Here is a 12,472-nt window from a genome sequence, read left to right as displayed (position 1 = left end):
AATAACGGCTACAACTGCTTTGGGGGCAGAGCGACTGGGGGAGTGTATGTGCACGTATGTGTGTGTGTTGTAGGGGAGATAATTGGGGGGTTTTAGTCAGGGTGCGAGGGGTTTTTGTGGAGAGTGGGGGTGAATGAGTGGGTGACACAAAAAAGTAAGTCCAGCGACACAGTGATAGGAATTAGGTAAATTTGTCACAAATATTAGGACAAACATATTGTTTTTATATGATTTTTTTCAAATAAAATTACTATTTATGTGAGTAGAAATAATCATGAGACGGCTAGTATTGTTTAAAGCAGTGTTTTTTAACTGGTGGGTCGGTACCGAAAAGTGGGTCACAGACCTATTTATAGTCAGGTCTCTAATAATGTTCAGGAAAAAAAAATAGTCTTGATTATGTTATCTAAAAGTAAATGGTCATAATGTTTTGGAAAAGCAAGTTAAAAGCGATTTCACAGAAAATTAGACCGGTTAAATTTTCTTTACAGATGTTGAGCATGGCAAAACGCAGACAGAGTTAAACTTATGGGTTTTGTAGGGGTGATTTTAATCCTTGAAAATGCTTCAAATAAACAGTTGTGTTTTCAATGCTTAAGCAGGGCTTAAGTTTTTGTAAATGCTTAAAATTGTTGCCATTTTTCTCAACAAGTCTGATTAAAATGCTGAAGACACTGCTTTCTGGTGGCCATTACATTTTCTTCTTTCTTCATGGGTAAAGTAGCTGACTTTAGTTTGTATGCCACTGTCATATATAGCTTGATTGCCCCTTACGGGTCATGCCCACGAGGGCGGTTGCAGGCTACACCTGGACAGGGTACTATGACATGTGTATTAGGGAAAGATTATGTATCAGTAATGGAAATTTATTATGGACCTTGCAAAAAATGAAGGTAGCGTTTTTCAATGGGAAACCTGCAACTTAAAATGAAAGCTACATATTATTGCCATTTTACCCAAGCTCTTTAAGAGGAGAGATTTGTCCCAAATATATTTACAGTCACTATTTACTCAAGATGTAATAATCTTGTGTCTTGATAAATCCACACATAAGAATAAAAATCACAAATGTAAATCAGAGATATATATAATGATAGAGTTTTGAAACGTACCTCAAATATTCTTAAGGATGAAAGTCATCCTGGTAATGATCATTTTCATCTATTACGGCGCGGTAGACGCTTGAAGTCATTCAAGGGTACTAAAAGGTTTACAAACAGTTTTTACCCAAGTGCTTTCCGAATCTTTAATAATTGTAAATTGTAATTTCTGTTTTTCGTTTTATATTCTGAATGTTGAATGTTGTTAAATTTTTAAATTCTCACTGAGCCGATACAACGTGACAATTTCAGATGATTTTTTATGTGAAGATTATTGGTTGAATAAACTAATAAACTAAACTAGATTTATTGATCTGCAAAATACATGTTTCCCACCAGATTTCTCCTTTTAATAGTACAGGAAAAAATGAAAAATAGGCTTTAAGGGTGCTTAAAAAGTGCTTGAATTTGGCCATGAAAAATGTGTATGAACCCTGAAAACTCAAATTGACCAAATCATTTTACAACTCATTATATTGCCCAGATTTTTGGGAAACAGGATGGCGGGCATTTGTGTCAGCTTCCTTAAGGTAATGCTCATGTTATATAAAATACTCGACATACAAGTATTTAAAACATGTATGTTTATGATAAATCATGTATGTTTTTTTCCACACTAAGAGGCGTAAAATAATACACATGGTTGCTTTTAAATTGCAGCTAATAGATGCAATATTTAGTTATTTTGCTTTTGCTGGTCAGTTTGTTTTGAAAAAAAAGGATCAGTAAATCATACTATCATTGGTTTAAACTGCACTATCTTTCAATAACTTTGAGAAGTGGAATATGTTTTTCCATTTCGGTGACGGCTTGTAATTAGGGTGGGATGGTAGGTCCTCAAGTCAGACCAGGTGAGAACCAGAGTTTTATAGGATGTTTTGATGTTTTTTTTACATGAAATACATTTCCAAATTGCCCCTGTAATAGTTATCAACATAAACAATTCAGAACAGCCTAACGAGGTCATTCGGCTTTATGTCAAAAAAAGGCTAAGCGCAGACCAGCGAGTGCACGTCACGCCTGAGCATTCTGCCACCAATGATCATTAATTGCACTTGGTTGGATGTAAAAGAGTCCAAATTGTACTGTGCGCCAAGTATACTGGCGCAATAATAGCTCAAACAAACCAGGCTAGAGGTAGGGTAGGGGGATGGGGGCGTCAAGAGCAACCTAACCCATTTGTTTGTCGTCTGGCCCCCTGCTAGGCTACCAAAGCAGACCCGTTGCTTACGTAATCCCTCACTGAAATTTTGAGGGCAGTTCTTTGCCAGGATCTTGTTACCTACTTTGAACCCTGGCGTCAATCTGTACTGATAAAAACTTGTCTGCATGTTCGGTGGATGAGGGCTGGTGGGTCATGTGGGCAGAAAAAAAAACATCCCTCCAGCTAAGGTTTTGCATACGATTGATGGTTCACAGATTCCTTAACCGCCTGGGTCATTGGGTTACCACTATGGACACCACTTTGGAAAGCTTTCTCTACTGCTGATGGTTGCTTGCCTGAGTTTGGGTTGTGGCAAAGTTGGTACCTGTCCATTCGTCAATGCTGTCGGCCCAGTTCATTTTCCGCCTTTCTCTGCTTCTGCGCCTGGCCAGTCCTGATTATCTGGTGTCATGACAATACCACTGCAGTTTTCGTCTGCGCAGTTGACAATAGTTATTCGTCTGGTCCAATATTCTCTCTGACGGTGTTTCGTACTGTTCCATTTGTCACATTTGTTTTGTAGTAGATGTCTAGAAGTTTTCTGTGGCAACACATCCCCATGGCCTGGATTTTCCTTTCCAGTTGATAAGTTTAAACTTTAGTAAACACTCTTCGAGACACACAACAACACTAACCTCCGTTTGCTTATGATACTGCTGCACTGGCAGGAGTAGAAAAGGAACTCAGAGATCTGGTCAATCGCAACCCAGTATAGGATAGAAATCATCATAGAAAAACAAAGGTAATGAACAACAACCCAAAGGTATCACCACAAACATCACCATCAACCGCCAAGAGCTTGAACTGGTCAACAAGTTTCAATATCTTGGAGCTGTCATATCAGAAAAGAGGTCAGAACCAGAAATCATAGCCAAGCTGCACTTGCTAGCCACACTTAACAGACTTAATGTCATGATTACCGATTGAGAGCACCTGCGACTGCTTAATTGGCGCCAACAGCCTGGACAGTTGATTGGCTGATGCACTCTTTTTAAACCCCCGGCTTCCAAGAGGAAGCCGTCAGATCGTTATGCGAACTGTCGCCACCAGCTGAGTAAACCTTTACGTCCGATTCTGTTCATGCCCTGCTTTTCTCTTCCTGATCTTCATTGCCAAACTGTTTCCAAACCTGACTTTGCCCCATTCTGCCTGCCTGTTACCTGATCTGTTTTGCCCCGTTACCTGCCTGCCTCCTTTTGCCGACCTCGTTTACGAACTTGACATCGCCTTTGCTCTCCAGTCCCGGCCAGCGAATTGTAATTCCCGCCTGTCTCCGATCCTCCTCGCTAGACACGGAAGTGCCACTTCTGCATCGCCCGCTCCTCTTGTCCGTCAGCCATCGGATCGTGGAAGCAAGGCCTGCTCTCCCTCTTTATTAATAAAAACTGAGAAAACAAGCGCGATTGGGTCCTGTGTCCATTTCTGGTCTGTGACACTTAAACCCATCTGAAGGGAAGTGAAATCAAAGATCAGATAAGAAATTCTAATTACTTCGAAAGGTCCTCCCCAAACCGTTTCTTTTTTTTTCTTCAATCTTTTAGGTCATAAAAGCAGACCCGTAAAGGGTGTGGAATTCCAACAAGAGCAATATGGTTTCCCGATAGCGACAACCATGTAAAAAGTTCTTAATAGTCAAAACACCAAACAACAGTGAGTAACAATAGTCAAAATAAGGAAGTAGCATCTTGTCCAATCTCCTTTGCAGGTGGCCAATATTAAAAACAAAATAAACTTATCACTAGCTTCGCTGTGAAAATCCATGTCTCTCAAGCATAGATGGAGATAGAAGTGACCAGCACCTGCTTAGTGAGCCTAGTTCATTATTGATCTTTATGTGGACCTTTAATTGACACTTTTATTATCATGCTTACTGCCTTTGATGTTTTGTGTTTCTACTGACATCTTAACTTTTTCTCCTCTCCCTGCAGGCGTCCTTTAAATTTGTGAAAGCTTCACGGGTACAATCAATGCAAATTGGAGAAGCCTGCTCAGCTTTCAGAGGGCAGCGAGCGGAAAAGAAAAGGCTGATTGTGTAAATACAGTTGCAACTCGCACGTAAAGCGGGATTAGAGGCAGCGGGATTAGCAACCGGGCTGCAGGTAAGAGGATCGGACAGGGACGAAGCTGCAGTAGGATGCTATTGTTCTCCTCACTATCATCAGCTGATCCCCTCCCGACAACTTCGAGAGGCGACAATGAGCGGGCCGTCAATTTGCAGACCCTGGATTTAAGACTCCCTAGCTCCACCAAGAATATTCTGAAATAATCTGATATAGGGACTGGTATATATTATATCTATCTATCTATCTATACATATATGTACATGATTATTATAAGTCCGGAAAATACGGTGTATGTACCTTCCGGTTCAATTTTGAACCTTTCACTCTTTAACGTCCTAATTTGAATTTCACAGAGGTAAACTTTTTGACCAAAGTTTTTTGGGATTGTTATTTTAGTTACTTTTCCATGACAGATTTACAGAAAGATTCTAATGTCCGGTACGTGCAAACACATCTCCAAAAATAAACAATTTATTTATTTATAGTCAGACAGCTTTAAAATTTAAGCATTATTTGAAAAAAAAATAATAAAAAAAAAAATAAAACAAGAATATAAACTTTAAAATAATCTTAAAATTATAGCATTTCTCATTTATTCTATATTTTTCATATTTTATCAAAACATAATTCCTATACTAAATCTTAAAATGAAAAGAAACACATGATTTTATTTATATTTTTTCTCAATTTTCGAACTGGACTTTTTGCAGTGGATGTTAGACAAACAAACATTTATTTTTTTACAGTGGGGTCAGACACTCCTTCACTCCATGGCAATGATCTCCTGCACAAGACTGACAATGATGGCAAAGAGTCTGCTGTCAACCAGACTATCAGGTGGATGACCACCAGTGCCTGAATATGAAAAAGAACAAAAAGTGGAGCTCAGGTGTCCTGAACATTTTTGATCAAACGACATATTGGCTACCTCAATCCTAAATATAAGTTTATTGGGAAATCGCGTTGACTTGCAAACAAACCTCGGAAAATCCTGTAAAAATTCTAACTCACATACAGTTAAAATCCATGAAAATATTTGCTCAAAATTAAGCACGATATACTGCGAAAAAGCAAAGCAAACCCCATTGGTAAGTAAATGATTTGTATTGTGTTACGGAAAATAAAAACTGCTTAGCATTTCTTTGTGCCTCATTTTCTTTGACTTTTTGGACAATTTTACATGCTTGAGGTTTCGTTGCTGTCTGGACACATTTCTACACCCACCCCTCTTTTTTTTGGTGTTCCTCTCATTTTGTGTACTGTTACCCAACGCTAAATCTAAAACCTGTGAGACATTTTGTAATTAAAGACTATTCAAATACATGTTACTTGACTTGTTTTGTTTCTGGGACATAAAATGGAGGAATAATGAGCAAATAAATTATTCTTTTTTTACTATCGGACACCTGCATAGAAGTTTGTGATAATTAGGTTTTTGGCTGTTATTTCACACCGTTAGTTATTTTGACCATTATGTCCTGTAAACATCAGTGTCAAAGTTGACTATTAATGTTTCTGTTGTTTGATATCCAAACCACTCTGGCTGATCTGCGTTTTTGTTACGTGGGAGGAAGGGCTTCAGGGGAGGACCTTTTAGAACAGGTTGAAATTTCTTATCTAAGGGTTGGGTCTTCTCTTCTTCTCCTTGCTCGTCCTTATTTTAATTGTGCTTTTTATAAACTTATCGCTTATAAACATGAGTCTCCTCCTCCGTGATAAAATGTCGATCACTTGAATGCAGGAGATGTATCCATTTGCATCTGAGTCCATTTTGAGCAAATGTAACATCAAGATAGGGATGTCAGAATACTTTTATATTTCCCCCCTTTCAAATACTCTCCGCTTGAAAGGCTCTCTTGTTCTCTTCCAACTTCTCAGGACTAAAGATGCAGAACTTTGCCACGAGGGCAACTGTAAAGACAACAAGGCGACAGACGCTCATATTATTAAGAATACAAGAGTTCTAAGAAATCATGAAAAGGGTTTGAATTGTGCCCTTGTGGTCGACACCGGGTCAGGCAGCCATGCAGGACAATGCAGGGCAAGTGGTTCACAGGAGCGGGTCCAGTTGCCCTACGGTTATGTGTATGCGTCCGTGCATATATTTGTGTGTGAGTAAGAAAGGTTTAAAAGTTCTTTCTATAAAAGCAGCTTAATAGATGGCAGGGGGGAGTCACAGGGGAGGCCAGAGCAGTTTCTCGATTAAATTCCCCAAAAGGGAAACTACATCATCAATATGGTAATTCATTCATGATCTTCCTCTAGGGAGGCCCAAAGGGAGACATACAATGGCTGGTCAGTTCATTAGGTACATCAAGAGGGATCAGAGAGTCTTTCACGACAAATGGAGAAATGTATAATCTTAACCTGGTAATGGCACTTGGAGTTATTTAAATATTCGCCCCAGAAACACAGTTTTGCCTTCGCAAAATATAATTTTCTATGTCTATCATGTATTGACTAACAAAGCCGTGGCCAAAAAGGCTCATAAACTCTACAGTGTTATCTTTAAGTGACAACTAGCTTTTATTTCAAGGGTCAATCTAATAGGAACTTGGAAAACGTAGCCACCAAAAGCAGTTCTATTTAGTGCCATGACATTCTGTGGTGTGTCTATCATAACTAATAAATAGTCCCATGAAGCTGTGATGAAAAAGTCCAAAACATACCTTAAAAATGTTCCTTCAAAGCCATTTTCATTTATCGACATTAACTTGAGTGGACGTGTCGACCATGAATAAAACCACAAAATAGTCTCAGGAAGCCATGTTTCAAATGTCACAACAACATACTATATTGGTTTTAAGTTTTCATCCTGGTTTTTATTTTGAAGATCCTTTCAAAGATTACCTTCAGTTATAGCTCAAATGCAAGGCTCTCAAACTGGATTTTCATAGGGGGTCGACGGACTGTACGAAACTCCCAGAGGTCAGGGCATTTCTAAAGCTGTTCTAAAAGTCCTCCTCTAAACCCTTTATTTTCATTAAATATCCTAGGTTAAAAAAAGCATATAAGCCCTAAAGGGTGTGGAAATCAAAGAACAGCAACATTATTGGTCGATATTGACAATGATGTAAACAGTGCATAATAATACAAAAAAGAAAAACATTGAGGAATAATTGCCAAAATGATGAACTGGCATCCTTAGCAATCCCCTTTGCAGTTGTCCAAGATTAAAAACGGAAACAAGCAGAATAAACTTATCAGATTCGCAAAGTTGGCTCACATCTTTTTGAGAGAGGAGGGTGCGGTCACTGGATTTGTGTAAAGGAAAAATAAGTGTTTCGTATTTTTTTGGACTAGGCATCCACGACCAATTCCTTAATTAAAACGAGAGAGGGTGACAATCATTTTTGGGGGTGTAGTTTTGGTGGTGGTGGCCTGGGGTGTAGGGGGGTTGTTTTTAAGCTGCTGCCACCTCAATTTAGCAGAGGAGAGTGACTGTGCTGCATAAAAGCAGTATTCATGGCCTGCAAGGGGGAAGAGGGAATGCGGAAAGGTTGATATCAGTGTGTCTGACTTAAACCTCTGGACTGGCGGGCTTTGTGCGACCCGGGCCATTTATCAGCTTAGTTTTCATCCCGAGCGGGCCTCCCGCTTTTGTAATGCAAAGTGCGACATTGGCGTGCAGTCAACTTGACTTGTTGAAGCTTTGATGGATCAAAAAAAAGAAAGAAAAAACAGAAAGCTCCAGCATCTGTTTGCAAATATCGCACAGGTCAGCCGGGTTTGAGAACGACCAAGCGCTAGCTGGCGACTACCTGCTCGGTCCTCGGCTCTGTGTTGGGGTTGTGGAGGGATGCGGAGGGGTCGGCTTTAGCCACAAAAGATGCAGTGGAGTGAGAGATTGAGGGAGGACCAGCGGCGGGACAAAGCCGGCCTGGAAAATCTCCCGCCTGAGAGTCTTATCTGATTCCACTCCAGTGCCTGACGCCTTTTCTCCTTTTATTTTTTTTCCAGCAGCACAGGTTGCGCCTTTGCTGTCAAGCCGAGCAGAAAATGTTCATCAACCAGACGACGGGATGAAGAAAGACGAGAAGGAAAGGACATTGGCGATATGTAACCCGAGACATTAGTGATTACTACGTTTTTTTTGTCATCTCATAGGCAAGGTTTAAAGGTTTACCCAAACAGATTTTTTTTTTTTAAATTAGACACAAAACTCGTAGCATTCCTCCCCAATATGTTGCAAAGTATTCTACACGCCAGTGGCTTTAATAAATTTAGTTAACTATCTGGCTTTTTTGCTGTGAAGTCATTTAAGGAACACAACGCATTCAAGATGGCGAATCCCATTAACACAACAGCAGTGGCGGGCCATGTATTTTACACACAGGCCTTCATTGGGCTGAATCAATCCGACCCTCAATTACTTTTTCATGGCTAGAAAGCATTTACTGCAGCTACAGCTGTGACACATATTGTCATGATGACTTTCACCTGTGCCCGCTCGTTTGGCGCCAGATGTTGCTGTCTACTCGCCTGTTGTCAGTCCGTCAGCGAACCTCTGTTTTTACAAGGCAAGCACTTTGACTCTGACTCCTATCGGTCCCTTTTTTTGCACCCGCTTTCCACCTGTCCGTTCCTGATTTCCCTGTTTGTCTCCGGCTACGACCTATTTTTGGACCCCAACCACGTTTATCTCTCTTGTCCCGGCTTATGACCCGTTTTTGATCCCGACCACGTTTTGCTCTCCTGTCCCGGCTATCAATGTGTTTTTTCCGTCCTCGACACCACGATCTCCCACTCCGGAAGATCCACTTCCGCATTCGGAACACGTTCCGATTCTGTGAGCGGCTTGCTTTCCGTATCCAGCAAGCAGGTGTTGCCTTTCCTCTTTATCTCAATAAACTTGTGGTTAACGTTACACATCTGGGTCCTAATTTCGTTCTGGCCATGACACTTGGAGATGCTGGCCTGCATTTGGGGAGTGGCAAAGAAAAAGCAATTTCTGACACTTGCCAACAAAAGGAAGATATTAAAATGGACAAAAGAACACACATATTGTACAACTCGTTTGAAAAGTGATGGAAGCGCGTGTTTAATTTCATATTCCCAAGATGACTATACGTTTAAACCATTTTAAGTGAACTATTTGTATTTTATGTTTTCTTTCATTCATTACATATTCATCAACTGCAGTAATTTATCGTATCTGATTTTTCTATCACTGTTTCCCCTTTTTAAAAATCTAAATATTGTTTCATTTCTTCAGACAAATAGAGCGAGTTATTCAGCTTTGATGTGACCACCAAACATGAAAGTACTTTTTTTTCTTCTTCTCCATAACGACTTTCCCTCCTTCAATAATATTTGGAAGACTCCATGCACAATCTGGATGCAATTGTTCACCCCTGGCCAAGATGTGCGTTCCTTCTTCTTTCTTTCCTTGCTTTTTTTACGTGACTGGGTCTACCCTTTGTGGTGGTCGTGACACATATGCAAAAAACATCAGTGACAAATCTTCATAAAATTACAATTTTATTTAGGGATACAGCCACATTTCACTCACCAAAATTCAGTTTTTGTGCACATATCCATCTTCCATTCTTTATCTATGAAGACTTCAATAATTGTACAGATTCCGTACTTTTCAGTTTAATCAACAAGTTCTTTTCTATTGCCATTTAAGCTAATGCTAAATGTCGAGCCTGTCCTGCTATAGTTTTTATTCGATTTAGAGCTGAAATGTCCGTTCCACAGAAGCAGTGGACATGGGAATGTTTTCCTTATGTTTTCATTTTGAAACTTATCTTACTGCCTCCTGGCCAATGATAGTTTGTGAAACCGGTGAAATTTCCCATGTCCTGCTAATAGGCATTCAGTACCCAACTCGGAATCTACTAAACAGCTTTATCGAACACTTCTGGTATGTGTAACAACCTTCAGAAGTCTTTGTGAAAGCCTGCGGGCAGATTACTGAACCTGGCAAGTAGTAATGGCTGAAATGTGATTGATTAAATGCTAAATATGAAAGTGCACATCTGGTAGCATCACATCCAAGGGTAAAGAAATAAGAGAAAACTGACAGACGGTTTGGAATTATTTAATTAGTATTTATGGACAAAATATGATTAGTATAACATGATTCAGATATTCCTAGGCCAGTAAAGAAAGCGTTTCAGGGCATAAAGGCCCACCACTGCACAAGAGACAGCGGTTGTAGTGAACAGCGATTGCAATACACTCATTTTGATTTGGAGAAATTGGTTCGTTTTTTGCCAGTTAACCCCTTTTTGGCTGCCTGAAATTTGTTGTACCATTACTGCATCCACCTGTAACAATCTCTCAAGCCTGAGCATTTTCCACAAAAATTACCAAAGCTTTCCTTAAAACAATCGTAACCTGTTTGACTAATTAACACTTAAGCTAATATGGTGACTGGCTTGTATGCGTGCCGGTGTTTCCTAACTGTCTCAGTTTAAGAAATCAAAGAGAAAACAGGCTGTTTCAAAAATGCAATCTTTGGAAATAATTCAAATACACTGATGAAATATATACATAGATTTTATACAAAAACATGTATTATTTCCTTGGGGTGGCATTAGCTTAGGAGGTAGAGCGCTCGTCTGGGGATCAAGAGAGAGCAGGTTTGAATCCCGGCTCCTCCATGTTACATGTCTAAGTGTCCTTGGGTAAGACACTGAACCCTAATGCCCCTAATAAGCAGGTTGGCGCCTTACATGGCTGCACGACCGCTATTGGGAAATGTGAAGCACATTGTAAAGCGCTTTGGGAAGTCATTGACTTGAAAAGCGCTATATTAATGCAGATCATTTCATTTCTTTCCTCAAATTTATTATGTTTAAGAATTCGGTATTGGCTTTAATGGAAATTTCAACAAAAAAGTAAGTGAAGGTAGATAAATAAGTGTTAACACAAAAACAACAATAAAAACCCCAAAACCATTATTGTCCATCATTTTGGATGCTGTCCATCATGAGCGGCCCATTGAGTGCTTGCTCGTGGATGTCTTCCTGACACATGACAAATAATCCCACATGGTGAATGAGATTCATTTCTTGCACTTTATGGCTGAGCGCATGCACACTCAAAATCACACGCACACAAATTGCACACAACCAAAATGATAAAGAGCAGTTTGTCCGTTTTCAATTCCATCATCAATTTTAACACATTACCCATTTTTTTTTTAATTCCAGGTCTTTGTTAAATCAGTGGTCCACAACCTTTTCTGTACCACAGACCGGTTTAATGTCTGACCACGTTCTCGTAGCCCGGCTCAATAATAACAATAACAACAATAATACTAAGAAGCGTGTAATCACTAGACTACTATGTATCTAGACAACATGTCATGATTACCGATGCGACCTGTTTTGATCTCGGCCACGTCTGCTCTCCCGTCCCAAATTACGATCAGTTTTTGATTCCGACCGCGTCTGCTCTCCCGTCCCAGCTACCAACCGTTTATCTGCCCCTGACACCGCCATCGCTCGCTACGGAAGATCCACTTCTGTGTTCGGATCACAAACTGAGTACGAAAGCGACTTGCTTTCCGTGCCTAGCGAACGCCGGATCGTGGGCACACACCTTACTCGTTCCTTCAATAAAACTTGTGGTAAACGTTACGCGGGTGGGTCCTGTTTCCGTTCTGGACCTGACATAACATGCGAAAAGACATACAAATATATCTCATTATAACACAAATTTTACTTATACTACCACATTGTACAACATCAGTTTTATGGGTGGACCCAAGTAAAGTAAAGCAGGAACTTAGGGAGCGATGCTCAAAATGATGAAGATGTTTTCTTATAAAACCAGGAGCAAAGTAACAAACAAACGAGGGGTCACCAAAAAAAAATCAAACCTGACAATATCCAAGCCATAAAAAAGGATCAAAACCAGAAATGGAAATGCAAGGAACAAAGTAGCAAACAAACACATGTTCACTAAACAAACTCAAACTTTTCTTGCTCCACACCCGGTTGGTGACCTCTGGGGGAAGGTGGCATGGCAGGTCCGAACAATTTCGACTGAACTCTTACCCGAAAGGCTCAATTTCAATGTTGTTCATGATGAGATAACACCTCATGCCTTTTCCATTGTCATTGACAATACTAGCGACCTGTTGGGAAGGA

Source organism: Urocampus carinirostris, chromosome 11, assembly GCF_059441175.1.
Source record: "Urocampus carinirostris isolate Australia breed hairy pipefish chromosome 11, RoL_Ucar_1.0, whole genome shotgun sequence".
NCBI lineage: Eukaryota > Metazoa > Chordata > Actinopteri > Syngnathiformes > Syngnathidae > Urocampus > Urocampus carinirostris.
This window is presented reverse-complemented; position numbering follows the sequence as displayed.